The sequence below is a fragment of the Muscardinus avellanarius genome (genome assembly GCF_963383645.1).
Source record: "Muscardinus avellanarius genome assembly, chromosome: 17".
Classification (NCBI taxonomy): domain Eukaryota; kingdom Metazoa; phylum Chordata; class Mammalia; order Rodentia; family Gliridae; genus Muscardinus; species Muscardinus avellanarius.
The window spans coordinates 23,644,122-23,660,157 of NC_137803.1; the positions used below are offsets into that span (position 1 = coordinate 23,644,122).

At 38.1% G+C, this 16,036-nt stretch overlaps 1 pseudogene across 1 annotated transcript in view; it reads left to right on the forward strand.

Moving 5' to 3' along the window:
- The first annotated feature begins 3,840 nt into the window (after positions 1–3,840).
- LOC308276083 (G/T mismatch-specific thymine DNA glycosylase-like) overlaps positions 3,841–16,036 on the forward strand; it is an 82,012-nt pseudogene continuing 69,816 nt past the window's right edge. The window contains exon 1 of the transcript in view: positions 3,841–3,944. The product of the transcript in view is annotated as a G/T mismatch-specific thymine DNA glycosylase-like (transcript). The remainder of the gene's footprint in view (positions 3,945–16,036) is intronic.

The window sequence follows — 16,036 nt, forward strand, 5'->3', positions numbered from 1 at the left end:
TTATTTTCTCTATTGTGTACTTTATCTATGTCTCTATTTGAGTTGACACATGTGTATTGTTTTTAAAATATTTTTGGGGGGCTTGCAATGGAGTTTTCTATCTAACAGGTTGACAATGCTTAGAGTAGAGGTCAGACAATATCAGAATTGAGCCAGTAGCCAAGCATAGTGCCACACACTTGTAATCCAAGTACTTGGGAAGCTGAGACAGGAATATCACAGGCTCAAATCCAGCCGCCATAACTTATTGAGGCCCTCAGAAACTTAGAGAGATCCTGTTTCAAACTAAAATAGAGGGCTAAGATACAGCTCATAAATAGACTTCCCCTGGCTCTAATACCCAGTAACACAAAAACTGGAGAAAGGAAAGAAGAAAAAAATAAACATGAACTATATTTCACCTACTAGTATATTAATGAAATTGTGGGCAAATCTGAGAAATCATACAAAATCCTTATTTTAAGACTCAGAAAAAGAACTTCCCTACTGAAATCCCTAATAGGTCAAAACCAGTTTTTTCTCTCTTCATAATATTCTGTAACTATAAACAGAGGTAGATCACTTTAAATTGTAGAAATCAAACTTTTAAATTTCATTTTTCAGTATATAACCCTAAAAGACAAGGAATCTTTCACATATTTTACGTGATCATTAAAGTGTGACAGATCAGACAATCAGAATAAAATTAACAATAATTTATAAAATCAGAATGTCACAAAAATCACAATAAAAATAATAATTCCCAGTACTGGGATTACAAAGTGTGTACCACCATGCCTGGCTAAAAATTAATATTCCTTTAATATCAGCAAATATATTTGAATATTTAAGCTTGTATGTCTGTTTGTATGAGTATGCTACTGTGGGCTTGAAACCAGTTTGTTCTACCACTGAGCTATACCCTTAGTCTTTTTTTATGTTTTTATTTTGAAACAGGGTCTAAGTTGTTGAATTTGCAATCCTCCTGTCTCAGCCTACTAAGTACTGAGATTACAGGGGTGAACTATCATATCCATTTCTAAACCTTAACTGCTGATTTTGGTTAATCTTGAATAAGGTCTACTTCTTAATTAACATGATATTTATGTCTTCCTTTTTTAAAATTATAATCTTATACACACATAGCTGATGTATGTAACATTTACTGATTGTAAATGTACAGGCAATGATTTTCATGTAACTTGACAGTGTCTCTTTTAATTTCAAATGTCCCTTTTATCTTTATGTTTTCTTTCAGCTTATTTGTTTAGTAAACTGAGTCAATTGTCCCATTGTGTTTCCCACACTTTTAATTTTACTGAGTTTCTCATCCCACATAAGTGTACATGTTTCTCTAATTTTTACTATTCAATAGTTTTTATAAATTTGCTTCTATAAATTTTGTAAGTAAAATCTATTGTTTTTAAAGTTACTAATTATTTACTATAGATTGTAAGTAAGTATAGATTGGTACAAACTACCCTTAGCTAGACTACCTCATAAATGGTGTGTATTTTCAGGTTTCACTCTTGTTATCATCTCCACAGCTGGAAATGATGGATCTCTGCCTCTATTAATTTTGTTTTGTGTGTGGTACTGAGGGTGGAATCCAGGGGCATTCTACCTCCGGGCTAGTCTCTCAGACCTACTTTAGACTTTATTTGGAAACAGAGTCTCACTTAGTTGCTGAGAGCCTCACTAAGTAGCTGAGGCTGGCTTCGAACCTGTGTGATCCTCCTGTCTCAGCCTCACAAGCACTGGGATTACAAGTGTGTGCTACCACGCCCAGCTCTCAATTAATTCCTTATGATTTTCAATGGTCATTTTTTAAGTCTATCATTTTCTAAACCTACTAGTTGAAAAACTGTCATAAGAATTATTTTCATTTATTTTATTTATTTATTATTTATTTTATTCTGTTACTTAGTTTTCCAGCAGTACAGTTTATATACTAAAGTCAGAATAAACTATTTCATTGATTTTTCTTTTATCTACCATTTTCTTTTATTTACCATTTTAAAGGTATAAGTGGGTATCATAGCATCTTCTAGTAGTAATGATACTTTGTAACTGTTGTTTATATTAATATAAACTAGGGAACTTAAATATATTAAAGTGCTTCACTCCATCATTACTGCTTCACATGCTGTCCCCCTTCTGACCAGTAGTATTCTCTTCATGGCTCCTAAGTCTTCACAAATCAACAAAGAATGATAAAATATAACTTACCTAAACTTAGAATTAACCCTGAGAATCTAATCTGTGTATGTGTGTGTGTATGTTGCTGAAGATTGAACCCAGGAGCATTCTGCCTCCAAGCTACACAAATACTTTATCTTTTATTATGAAACAGGGTTTCACCAAGTTGTGAAGAGCTTCAGCTAGTTGCTGAGACTGGACTCGCACTTGTCATCCTCCTGTCTCAGTCTCCCAGCTAGTGGGATTACAGGCATGTACCACCGAACATGGCTTAAACTGCCTTAAATTTAAATTTCATGCACATATTTATAAACTATTTAACTCCTCATCCTTACTAACCACTGTAGTCTTTGATCATCATTTTTATTTCTTCCCCAATACATATTTTGTGATTTTATTTTCTGAGTAGAATATAGTGTTATTTTAAAAGTTGGGTTGAGAGTTTTTTAGCTACATTTTATACATTCACCAGTTTCACAAACATTCATAAAATACTGGTAGAATCAATTTAAGTGACAGAAAATAAGGCCTTTAAAATGATATAATGACTTTTCAGGTGAGGCTTCAAGCTCTGATGAGGAGCCTCCATCCCCAGAGGACACAGAGAACCAGGCTCCAAAACGGGTTGGCCCGCACCTGCGCTTTGAGATCAGCAGCGAGGATGGCTTCAGTGTGGAGGCAGAGAGCTTGGAGGGGGCATGGAGAACTCTGATTGAGAAAGTGCAAGAGGCCCGGGGCCATGCGCGGCTCAGACATCTCTCCTTCAGTGGAATGAGTGGGGCAAGACTCCTGGGCATCCACCACGATGCTGTCATCTTCCTAGCGGAGGAACTGCCTGGGGCCCCGCGCTGCCAGCATTGTAAGTTCTGCTACCACCAGCAGGGAGAGGGCCAAGAAGAACCACCCCTGAACCCCCACGGGGCTGCTCGTGCCGAGGTCTATCTCCGGAAGTGCACCTTTGACATGTTCAATTTCCTGGCCTCCCAGCACCGAGTGCTCCCTGAGGGGGCCACCTGTGATGCGGAAGAGGATGAGGTGCAGCTCAGGTCAACCAGACGTGCCACCAGCCTGGAGCTGCCCATGGCCATGCGCTTTCGCCACCTCAAGAAGACTTCCAAAGAGGCTGTGGGTGTCTATAGATCTGCCATCCATGGACGAGGCCTGTTCTGCAAGCGCAACATCGATGCGGGCGAGATGGTCATTGAGTACTCTGGCACTGTCATTCGCTCTGTGCTGACCGACAAGTGGGAGAAGTTCTACGATGGGAAGGGCATCGGGTGCTACATGTTCCACATGGATGACTTTGACGTGGTGGACGCCACGATGTATGGCAACGCCGCCCGCTTCATCAACCATTCATGTGAGCCCAACTGCTTCTCACGTGTCATCCATGTGGAAGGCCAGAAGCACATTGTCATCTTTGCCCTGCTATGTATCCTGCGTGGTGAGGAGCTCACCTATGACTACAAGTTCCCCAACGAGGATGCCAGCAACAAGCTGCCCTGCAATTGTGGCGCCAAGCGCTGCTGTCGATTCCTTAATTGAGACCGTGGCTGCCCACCATGACTCCTCATGACCCTTGCTGCCATCCTGCCCCTACTAGCCTGGGGGCTCCCTAGTCCCTCCCAGAGCATCTCACTCCCATCCTCCTATCCTGGGTGGATGTGGGCATACAGGTGGCAAGGGCCCTGCCTCCACCTCTCCAGCCCATCCAGCAATCGCTCCCTTCTTGCCCTGGGGGCTCAGGATGTAGATATTCTACAAAGGTTTCTAAATCCCCTCTTTTCTATGCACTTTTTTATTTAAGAAGGTGGGGTCCCAGGTGGGAACCCCCCACAATAAAGTCTGTCAATGTTTAGAATAATAAAATAAAATGATATAATGATATGTATGCTTTTATGGAAGTTTCCAGAGACATCTAGGTGAGGCTATTCCTGATGAGACTGTTTTGGGGTTGAAGTCATTCTAGTGACCACGGTACTAATAGAGCACAATATAGTCGGGGGGGGGGCAAAACTTTAGCTTGTGGATTTAATGGTCTATGGGGGGGGAGGAGCTGCTTCTATTGCTTCTACATTAGTCACCAGACACTTAAGTTTTGGTTACCAGAGAAAAGAAACAGATTCTAAGTGTTGATTCAAAACTACTTGTGGAGGATGCTATCTCATTCATGCATGATGTTTACGTCCCACTATCACCATCACCAAGTCTTCAGAAAAACTCTGTACCACTCCAGCTACCTCAGGCTCATGGAGAACAAGGTAAGAGTAATAAATTCCATGGGCATGAGTTCATTGTTGGACTTTGACATAAAAATGAGTTCCTTCCTCAGTAGCAACACCCTTTGGAATATCATGATATGAATAGGGCTTCTCTAAATCTGTGGATGGTAGTGTGGGCAGAGGAATTGAAGACAAAGAAAGAAAATCTATATTCAGAGTACTATGTCCTTTTTTTAGTAAGAATAAATTGCTGCCACTTGATGGAGGAAATTGTAATAATGTGATCAATCTATTACCAGATGGCTGACTGACCCATCATGAACTTAGTATTAATCTCTGCTATTGGCAGGCTGGGCACTCAGGAAAAGCTGTATCCAGATTAGTTTAGAATATAAATTGAGAACCATGCTGGAGGCATGACAATATCTGATTTTAAATTATACTACAGAACCATAGTAATAAAAATAACATGGCATTTTCACAAAAACAGACACAAGGATCAATGGAATTGAATAGAAGATACAAAAACTAATCCTCATAATTACAGCCAGTTGATTTTTACAAAGGTGTCAAAAGCATATGATGGAAAAAAAGCCATTTCAACAAATAAAAGTGTTGGGAAAATGAATTTTAAATAGAATGAAATTAAACCCCAATCTCTTACCTTATACAAGAATCAACTCAAGATGTATAATAGATCTATAAATTAGATGAGACACTCTACAGCTACTAGAAGAGGGCCATAAGACCAGTTACTTAATGCATAGGCACTGGTTGAGGCTTCCTTAATAAGAACCTTAAAGCTCAGTTAATAAAAAATGAGAATCAATAAATGAAATACTATTAAATCAAAAAGGTTCTGTACAGCAAAGAAAACCATTAAGAACCTGCAGAGAGAGTCTAAAGGACGGAAGAAGATCTTTGCCAACTACTCCTCTCATGTAAACTAATATCTAGAATATACATAAAGAATTTAAAAATGTAAAAATAACCCAGTCCAAATGGAAAATTGAGCTGGGCATAGTGGTGCATGCTTTTAATCCAATAATTTGGGAGGCAAAGACAGTTTGCGGACAATCTTAGCTCCTTAGTGAGGCCCTTCCCAACTCAGGGGGACCTTGTTTCAAAAATAAAAAGACTAAAACATAGGACTGGGGGTGTAGCTTGGAGGTACAATGCCCCGGGTTCCATCCCCAGTACCGCAAAATAAATAAATAAATAAATAAATAAATAAATAAAATAATTGACCTTTCTTCTTTTGAGATACTTCTTCTTTTGAGAATTAAGAAGATAATTCTTCTTTTGAGATACTTCTCAAAAGAAGAAATAATTGGCCAATAAATATATAACAAAATTTTCAACATCATTTGCAATTAGATAAATGAACAATGAATCTAGCCTGTGGATTAAGAGAGGGAGTTGAGGAGAGGAAATCTGATGAAGGAAAAAAGCTCAAGTAATACTACGTAAATATACAAATAATCATCAATCTCAATAATATGTGCAGGGAGGGAGAGGGAGCAAGATGAGAACAGGAGGGTAACACACCAAGTGCATTTCTGTTTCTACCACTCTGGACCTCATTGTAACATATAATTAGAATGCACCAATCAAAATTATTTTTGAAAAAAGTGACACTCGTTGAAAGAATCCCCCCCACTGTACTTTATTCTTCCTCAATCAATTGCTCATAGAGAAGTCATCATGAGGCCATAGGTGCAGGGTGAGAAGAGGGATATTACAAAACCACGAAGCATGAGCATCTGCACTCACCTGTGACTTCAATGGCTGCTTAAGCTCAATATTGTGTATACCTCCCTCATTTTGTGATAAAGTACTATTGTATATATACAAATTTATATAGGGTGGACCAGATGATATCCACTTAATGATAGGTATATTAAGTCACATGAAAATCTTGTTGGTTCATGGCCAATTGTTTAGTTTCTCTTAGGTCTCAGGAACAAGCCAAAAGCCATTTCTCAAAATGATAAGCATTATCTGTGGAGATTAGCATAGTTGTATTTTAAAATCCTGAGGGTCTGCAATGGGAGACCCTCCTAGACTTTACATAGGAGACTTCCAAAGTAATATGTATCTAACCCTTCAAGCACCACTGAATATGTTCGATTATATAGTCCATGAAAGGCATAAGCAGGCTACTTGGTGCATAACGTTTTTTTGCATTGTCTATACCGGTGCAAAATTGGTACCCTTTCAGATTTGTCAGTAAATCATTAGAGTAAATGCTCAAATGAGATATAAATTTTCTCTAAAACACAAAGTAGGAGTAGCCAGATGCAGCAGCATGTCCTTGACTTTGAAAAGGCTATCCTGACTGCCTCAGATCAAAGAATCCTGACAAATTTTAGTGAGGTATGTGTTAACAAAGCAAAACTCCCTTCCCTCTGCAAAGATGTCTGTATCCTAATTCCCTAAGCCTATGAATATATTAACTTACATGTCAAAAATAACTTCTCAGATATGACTAAATATCTTGAGTGCAAAGATTATAATGTATTATGGCTGAATGTAATCAGGAGAATTCTTACAAAGGAGAGACAGAAGGGCCAAAATCAGAGGAGACATGATTGAGGCAAAGATTAGAGAGGTGCAGGGAGATTTGAAGGTGATGTGCTGTGGGATTTGGAGATGGAGGATGTAGGAAACGATTAGTACAGGCAATATCTTAAAGCTGGAAAAGGCCAACGAACAGATTTTTCCCATAGAACCTCCAGAAAGAAAATTCAACCCTGAAGCACCTTAATTATAGGACTTCAGACTTCCAACACAGTGAGATGATGTATTTGTGTTTTGAGAGCCTTATGTTTGCAGTACTTTGTTACAGTAATAGGAAATGAACACTAATTTGCAATGAGTATTTGTGGGATTGCCCACCCTCCTAGGATTTAAATCAGATAACTAAAGGTTGTGTTACTTCTTACTCATCAGATCCACTTATCAGAATATAACTGCATAGCTTGGATCTGGAAAGTGTTTCCCAAGGTACATGTGTTAAAGGCTTGGTCCCCAACCTATAGCACTCTGGGGAAGTTTTTAAATTTTTGGAGGTGGGACCTAGTAAAGGCCTTCAGAGTTTAGAGGGCATTTCCTTGAAGGATCCTAAGCCCTTTCTCTTCCTCTTGTATTACCCTCATTCTGAGCAATTTACTGTGACATGCAGTCCCTGCCATAATGTGCCAACTCTCCATAGGCCCAAAAGCAACCAGGACAACTGACCATGGCCAAAATCAACCTTTTCTTGTTTTAAGTCAGTTGTCTCAGTTATTTGTTACAGTGGCAAAAAGTAGTTGACTAACATGGCAATAAATGTTCGAGAAAAAGCAAGAAAGATCTTGGGGAATAGATTGTAACATAGAGGATAGGTGTAGCCCTGAATAAAGAAAGTCAAGGTAGATTCCTAGCCCTATCGGATGAACTAAAATTGCTGCTGGCGCTCTTTATTAATGGGCACAAAGAAAAGGGCATTTGCCAGATAAATAGCTCTGTAGCCGAGGGATGTGTTGATTTACCATAGTAGTGAAGCCACATCTGGAACAACAGATACAACTGAAATTATCATATCATTAAATTTCCAATAATCTACTATTATTCTTCGGGAACATCTGTTCTCTTCACAAGCCAAAAAAGGTTAACTTAATGAGTTTGTGTTACGAATCACCACCCATGCAACTTTCAAGTCTTTCATGGTGGCAATATATTCTGTAATTCCCTTAAAAATGTGGTATCATCATCATCATAATCATCATTATTATCATTGCCATCACTATCATTTCACTACTTTGGCAGAAGAGAAAAATATAATAACTTCCACTTGGCCTTTCCTTCATGAATCGGTTTTAAATTGCTGCTTAACAAATTACCACAAAATTAGTGACTTAAAATATCTGTACATATCCCATACCTTTGCAATTCATTCATCTATTGATGGACATCTTGGCAAGCTCAAGCATTAGTTTGGTAGTTTTGTTTCCATACTTTGGGTAGATACCCAGAAGTGGTATTGCTAGAATATATGGTATGTTCATTCTCATTATTCTGAGGATCCTCCATACTGTTTTCCAAAGTTGTTGCACTAATTTGCAGTCCCACCAACAATGTATTAACGTTCCCACTTCTCATCCTCACCAGCATTTGATATTGTTTGTGTTTGTGTTTGTTTGTGTGGATATGTAATGTATGTATATTGTTAATGATGGCTATTTTAATTGAAGTTAGGTGAAATCTCAGGGTAGATTTAATTTTCATCTGATTGTTAATATCAAATATTTTTCCTACATTTATTGACCATTTGATTTTCTTCCTTTGTGAAGTGTCTATTTAATTCACTTGCCCATTTTTATTGTTTTTTTTTTGTTTGTTTTCTGAGCATTTATTTTCTTGAGTTCTCTGTATGTTCTTTATATTACTCCCCTATTGGAAGAGAAGTTGGCAAATATTTTCTCCCATTCTGTCCACTCTCTGTTAAAGTTCTTGATATTTTCTTTTGCAGTATGGAAACTCTTCAAATTATTGCAATCCCACGAATTGATTCTCCTTTTAGTTTCTTGTGCCTTTGGAATATTATTGAAAAAGCATTGAAATATTACCTGTGCCTATGCATTTAAATATTGCACCGATGCCTTCTTCAAGGAGTTGTAAGGTCTCTGGTCTGATTTCCAAGTCTTTGATCCATCTTGAAATGATGTTTGGGCAGAGTGAGAACATGTGGCTTATTTTCATTTTTCTGCATATGTTTAACTAGTTTTGCCAAAACCATTTGTTGAAGAGGCTATCTTTTATCCAGGGTATGTTTTGGGGCCATTTGTCAAAAACTGGCTCTATGTGTGTAGATTTGTTTCTTAGTCTTCTATTCTATTCCATTGGTCTATGTGTCTATTTTTGTACCAATAACATACTGTTTTTATTACTATGACTTTGTACTATAGTTTGAAGTAAGGTATTTTGATGCCTGGTGCATGGTTTTTGTTGCTGAATACTACTTTGTTATTCTGGGGGGTTTTGTTGTTCCAAATATTTTATTTTACTTTTTTATTGGGGCATTATAGTCAAACATCTTAATGGGGTACAAAGTGGTAGAGACATACATGCACACACCACTTATTTAGCACTTCACCGATTCCCACCTTATTCCTCCTCTCTCCTTCTCATGTTTGGCATACTGATTGACTTTGACATGTTTATTAACGTACATCATGTATATTAGGGAATGGCCAAAAAATTAAAAAATAATTTTTCTATGTCTGTGAGGAATAATCTTGGTCATTTAGTGGGTATTTCATTGAATCTGTAGATCACTTTTGGAAGAATGGTCATTGTGATGGTCTTTATTCTGCCTATCCGAGAGCATGGAAGATCTTTCCCTCTCCTAAGGTCTTCTTCGATTTCTTTATCCAATGTTTTATAATTTTCCTTGTATAGGTCTTTTATCACTTTGGTTAGGTTTATTCCTACATATTTTATTTTTGTGGGATATCCTGAGTAGAGGTGTTTTCTAGAATTTTTTAGTATATTTATGGTTGACATATAGGAAAGCTTCTGATTTAAAACATTTATTTTGTATTCAGATACTTTGCTGAATTTGTTGATCTGTTATATAAGGTTTCTGGTTGAGTTTGATGGGTCTCCAACATATGCAAACAGGGATAGTTTTAGTTATTCTTTCCTATTTGTATTCTTTTTTTTTTTTTTTTTTTGGTGGTGGTACTGGGGTTCCTGGAAGCCCTTCTACCTCCAGGCTACACTCCTAGACCTATTTTATATTTTTAAAACAGGGTCTCTTAAACCAGAGTGGCTGGCTACGAACCTGCGTGATCCTCCTGTCTCCACCTCCCAAGCATGGGGATTACAAGCGTGCACCACCACGCCCAGCTTCCTATTTGCATTCTAGTTTTCCTATTTATTCTTTCCTTGGCCTTTATGTTAGTCAGTTTCATCATTATGTCGCCTGGTGAATCTTTTCTCTGATCTTTTCTAATGGGGGTTCTATAAGTTTCCTGTACCTGTATACTGACCTCTTTTACTTTTTAAAATTAATTTATTTTGACCTCTTTTTCTATCTTTGGAAATTTTTCGAATATTACTTCTTTGAAAAGATTGCTAATCTCTTTGGTTTCATCTTCTATTCCCTTTTATGTGTCTTTTTTATATAGGTTAGCTCTCTATCTCTTCAATGCCCAATCCATGCTGTCAAATTGTTCTTTTCTAAATTATATACTTTATGTTCATTTTGTGAGTGGTCATCTTCTACAAGAAATTTTCTATTTTGCCATGTGGTCTAGCCTACTGTTTATAGTTTGTATGGGTGCCTTTATTTCAATGATTGCATCTTTCACTTCCTTCCGAGCTTCTTTCTGATTCCTGTTCAGAATATCAGATTTTTTGTTTATTTGTTCCCTTATCTCTGTCAGGTTCTCTCTAAATTCTTTATGAAAATCCTATATCATGTCTACTATTAAAGTTCCAATTTGTCTTTCCAGTGATCTCTGCAATTCTGTTTGGTGGGTTCTGTTGTAAGAGTGTGAGAGCTCAGTGCTTCCTTGATATTCCTACTTCTCATGATTACAGGTTTCTTAAGTTTGTATCTTTGTTGCTTTTGATAGCTTTCTCTCATTCTGTAGCTGTCAGCTGGTATATACAAGGGCAAGTTGTGCTGTATTTAATGGTGAAGCTTGAGTGAGGAGGAAAGTGATTAAGTACTAAATACAAGAGAGACTCCAGATGATGGAGGGAAAATCTCAGCAAAGCTTGAATGGAAGGATAGGAGAGGAAGAAAGCTGAGGTTGTTCAATGGAGGAGCTACATACGAATATGTGTAATAGTATAAATATAAGAGGGTTAACCTGGACACTCTTTATTGGGAGGGGAGAAGGGAAATGGGGGGGGGAGGGCACGAAGCACAATCTAAATATACACCATTTTCAATATGTTCCACTTATAAATAAAAAAATCTTTCAAAAAAAAGAAAACAAATAGTGAATATGTAGGGGGATACTACTAACCAGTGTATAGTACTTAGTATAGTGATGTGAAGTGGATTTAATACAAGACAAAGAAGAAAAAAACAAGGAAGGGATGAAGAGAAGAGAATATATATGAAAGAGGGAAGAAGCCTGTAAAAGGGGTGAGGAAGAGAGTAACAAAGAAGCACACACACAAAATTAAATAAATGAATAAATAAATAAATAAATAATACAACTCTATAAATATATAAATACTGAACAAACATGGCCCCTGTAGTCTTTCTGGGTCTGTGTAGGTTCTTTCAGCTGTTTAAGGTTCACTTTCTATAATAATTTATTCAGCATTTTCCAAGCACTCTCATTTGCTTTGTAACCTATAGTAATGATGTTTATATCCCTGCTTTTTGGTCTCCTTCAATGATTGGGACCCTGGCCTGGTTTCTCTCTTTGTTTGTGCAGGCATTGAGTGCCACTGACACCTTTCTTCTCCAAGCCTAGGTCTCTGAGCTCTCAAAAAGAGCCTGTTACTGAGGCTTTATCAGTCTATGCAGGTGGCTGGTATCATTGGAGCTGTATCTAGTGTTAATAGTAGGTCTCCACACATTCCTGCCATTGGGACAAGAACCAGTTTATGCATAGAGATCCTCATTCTCCACAGACAGGGCTAGGTTGGTCTGACATCTCCCCTATCATCATGATTGAGTGGTCTGTGGCAATTCTGGAGTTCCTACTAGGGCACTCTTTTCTTTAAACCTTATATCCTTTTGCCCGATTGGTCCTAGAGACTGTCTGGTAATCCATGCCTCTGCTGTGTCCCTATGTTCACCAGGGTGAACTGCAAAAGTTCTGAAACCTAAGAGTCTTTATTTTTGTGTGATTCCCTGTAGCTTCACTGGTCAGACTCCCATGCAGATGGTTGGTTCACTTAAGGTGTTGTTGAGTACCACTCTGTATCTCTGGAGATACAGAGATGATGATGATGATAGGGGGAGATGTCAGACGAACCCAGCCCTGTCTGTGGAGAATGAGGATTCCTATGTATAGCTGGGTCATGTCCAGATACATTGAGCTCAGCTGCTACTGCTGCATTTTGTAGCCAGGGTCTGGGCAGTAGGATCTTTGTGGAAAGTAGGGTGAGGTATAGATTGCTTACAATTCTGATGAGCTGCAGCTGCTTACTTCATATAAAGTCACTGGCTTTTTTTGCTGGGAGTCTCTGGAGGCTGTAGTGCCTGCAGTCTCAGCATGGTTAGGCAAGATGGTGCACCGACAGCCATTAGGGGTGGGCAGGATACTTTTCTGTCCTCTGTTCTGTTTCATTTCTAGCTTCATTTCTGATACCTTTTAATTTGTCATTGCTCTGTTTAATTTTATGCTGATTTATTTCTTTAGTCAAGAAGCTCCTTTTTTTTTTTTTTTTTTTTTTTTTTTTTTTTTAGTGGTACTGGGAATGGGAATGGAACCCTTCTACCTCCAGGTTATACTCGCACACCTATTTTTATATTTTATTTGGAAACAGGCTCTCTTAAGCCAGAGAAGCTGGCTTTGAACCTGTGCGATCCTCCTGTCTCTGCTGTGCCACCACACCCAGCTAGTCAAGAAGCTATTTTCACTGTGCTAGAGATCAAATGTCAGCAGGACTAAGATATGCTGCTTTCCTAGGTCGCCATCTTCCGAGAAGTCTCTACATTTAAGTTTTGATTATTAGCAAGGTCATTCCTCAGGAAAACCTTACCTCATTTAATAGAGTTCTAAATCTATTAGCTGGCTCAAGTCTATATACTTGTTGAAATTCCAGGATTCACCTTCGAGAAGATTCATCTTAGACTTGAGTCCTGAGCTTTGAGGGTTTCCATTTGTACTAATCAAAACTATAATATGGTGTTCATCTGCTTCAGTTCTAGGACACTATGATTGACTATCCACGGCAGTGACCACTGTACAGACATTTCTGGCAACCTCTTGGCTCTAATGATTATTTACATTACTATATCCACCTGGTCTTCAATAGTTAAATGTCCTCCACCTCTCCCAAATCTATCAGCCTTATTGAATTGGGAGATCCAATTTTATGTAAGCAATTCCTACTATCATTCTTGATCTACATAGACTATCAAAGACCTGTTAAAATAAATTATCCCTACAAATATTTCTGTAGCATCTTGGTGAAGAGATGCTCTTCTGGAATCCATTAGGGAAAATCATTAGAGGGTATATAAGTAGATCTTACTTAGAAAATATACTGTAGCATTCTGATCTCACTACGCTTTGGGGCATCTTTATCTATAATATACCAAGGAAATTTTGCCATTTTAACTTATTTAGCGTAGAAGACTTTGTGGTATAGGTTTCCTTCTACCCTCTCCAAATGCACTTAGAATTCATTCACTTACATGTACTTTAGGCTACTGTAAACAAACATTGGAATACAATTCTCTGCTGTAAGCTGTATCTCTGAGGAGGTCACAATTTGCATCTTACTCACTCAGCCATTGCCAGGACTTGAGTTAAATAGTTGGCCTAGAAGCACTGGAAATTTTACACATAAAGTTTGAGGATAATTAGCTGTCCCTGAAAGAATTATACCTCAGGGAAATAATTTTAAGTTTTTCAGGCAAGGTATATTAACTTCCTCAAACAGGAATAAAAGGACTACTACTACTTCCAAAAAATGCCCATACTTTGTTTTCTTTCTTGACTTTCTTTCTCCTTTCTTTTCCTTTTCTTTCCTTTCCTTTCCTTTTCCTTCCTTCCTTCCTTTCTTCCTTTCTTCCTTCTTTTCTTCCTTCCTTCCTTGTACTAGGGATTGAATCCAGAAATATTCATCCTCTGAGCTAAACTCATAGTCCCATTTTATAGTATATTTTGAAACAGGATTTTACTAAGTTGCTTGGACTTTACTAAGTTGCTGAGGCTGGCCTGGAACCTATAATCTGATTCTCTTGCTTCATTTTCCAAAGTACTGGGATTACAGACATGTGCCATCATGCCAGGCTCCAAATGCCTGAAATCAAAAGCTTCTGTGTAACTAGGAATTTAATTTGACATAATTAGGTTAGTTACACGTATGTTTAGACTTTGGATTTCATTTTCAGAGATCTCAGCTATGGGGCAACAGGAGATAAGAGTTTGTTTTCACAGTCGGCAATCCTAGAGATTCTTGGTTGCTTTTCAGACATTTAGCTGGAATTTAAGTCATAGGCTCAAACATTTCTGCCCCATTTTTACTCGTTTCTTTCACTAGCTTATATCATATCTGTGGTCACACATAGTGTTGCTTCTACAGTCACCTGACTACAAATTGTGCATTGCTGCATGCCAATGATGGGAGTCAACAGATCATCAATAACACGCATATACTGTCATGATTCATGAGCCAGTCTCCAAAGAATAAAGTATCTTTTGCTTTACTTTCATCTTCTAAATGGCATTTACATCTCTCTTGTGCCAAACCCTGTTCTGTTAACCATACAAAGAAGAAAAGTAAGGGAAACATAATTCAATTTTAGTTAAATTGGCCAAACCAAAAAGCACTTTCCTGAGTCAGCTACTTCATTTCTAGCCAGTTATCCAAATGTGTGTGTGTGGAGGGGGCTTTGGGAACGTGCATTCCTCCAATCTCCGCATCTCAAGGACTGAGGTTACAAGAATGAACCAATGAGACTGGCAGGATCCAAATTTCGAATATGAAAAGCTGAATGCTCTGTTAGCTCTGGAGAAGATAATTAATAAAACATGGTTGACAGTATACAAAGTAACATTCTAATATGTGTTCTGTGGGCAGATAAAGAACAACAATAGCATTTTATCCCTCATCCAATCTCTTACAAATAAATCACCAACCCCTCCCCCCACCAAAATTGTGCCACATCCATTTTGGAAATTCCTTATGTTTTGAAGATTCATCTTTTTCTTTTTCTTGCCTGTTTTTCTTTTGGATCCTTATTGTTGTTACCTTAAAATGAACACTTGTTACTTGCTTGCTTGCTTGCTTGATTGATTGGTACTAAAGATCCAAGCCAGGAATATTCTACCACTGAGCTACACCCCCAGCCCTCTTTTGTTTTCAAACAGGATCTAAGATGCTCGGGCTGACCTCAAATTTGTGATCTTTCTGTTTCGATCTTCCAGGTACTGGGACTACAGGAATACACTACTGTGCTCAGTTATTACTTTATACATAATATTATATGTCCTCCTGGCTGATTTTCTTGTTCTCAGTAATGTATGTCACATATACTGACAGACACATTTTACTTCCATTCCATATTGTCCATTTTCTGCTCAAAACTATTAATAAGGCTCTCTCCAGCTTCAGCTACAGGAAAATGTTCTTAATGTAGGACACTTTCCAACTCTGTGTGTGTGTGTGTGTGTGTGTGTGTGTGTGTGTGTGTGGTATTGGGGATAGAAAGCAGGGGCATGGAACCCAGAGTGTACCTGTGAGCTACACCCCCAGCCCTAGTTTTTAGTAATTTTATTTTTGAAACAGGGTCTCACTGAATTGTGAAGGGCCTCGCTAAGTCGCTGAGGCTGTCCACGAACCATGATCTCCCAGTTTCAGCCTCCTGAATGCTGGGATTACAAGTGTTCACCACCACACCTGGCTTCCCTTTCCAACTTTTGTCCTATAATTCTCTAGTACATTAAAAA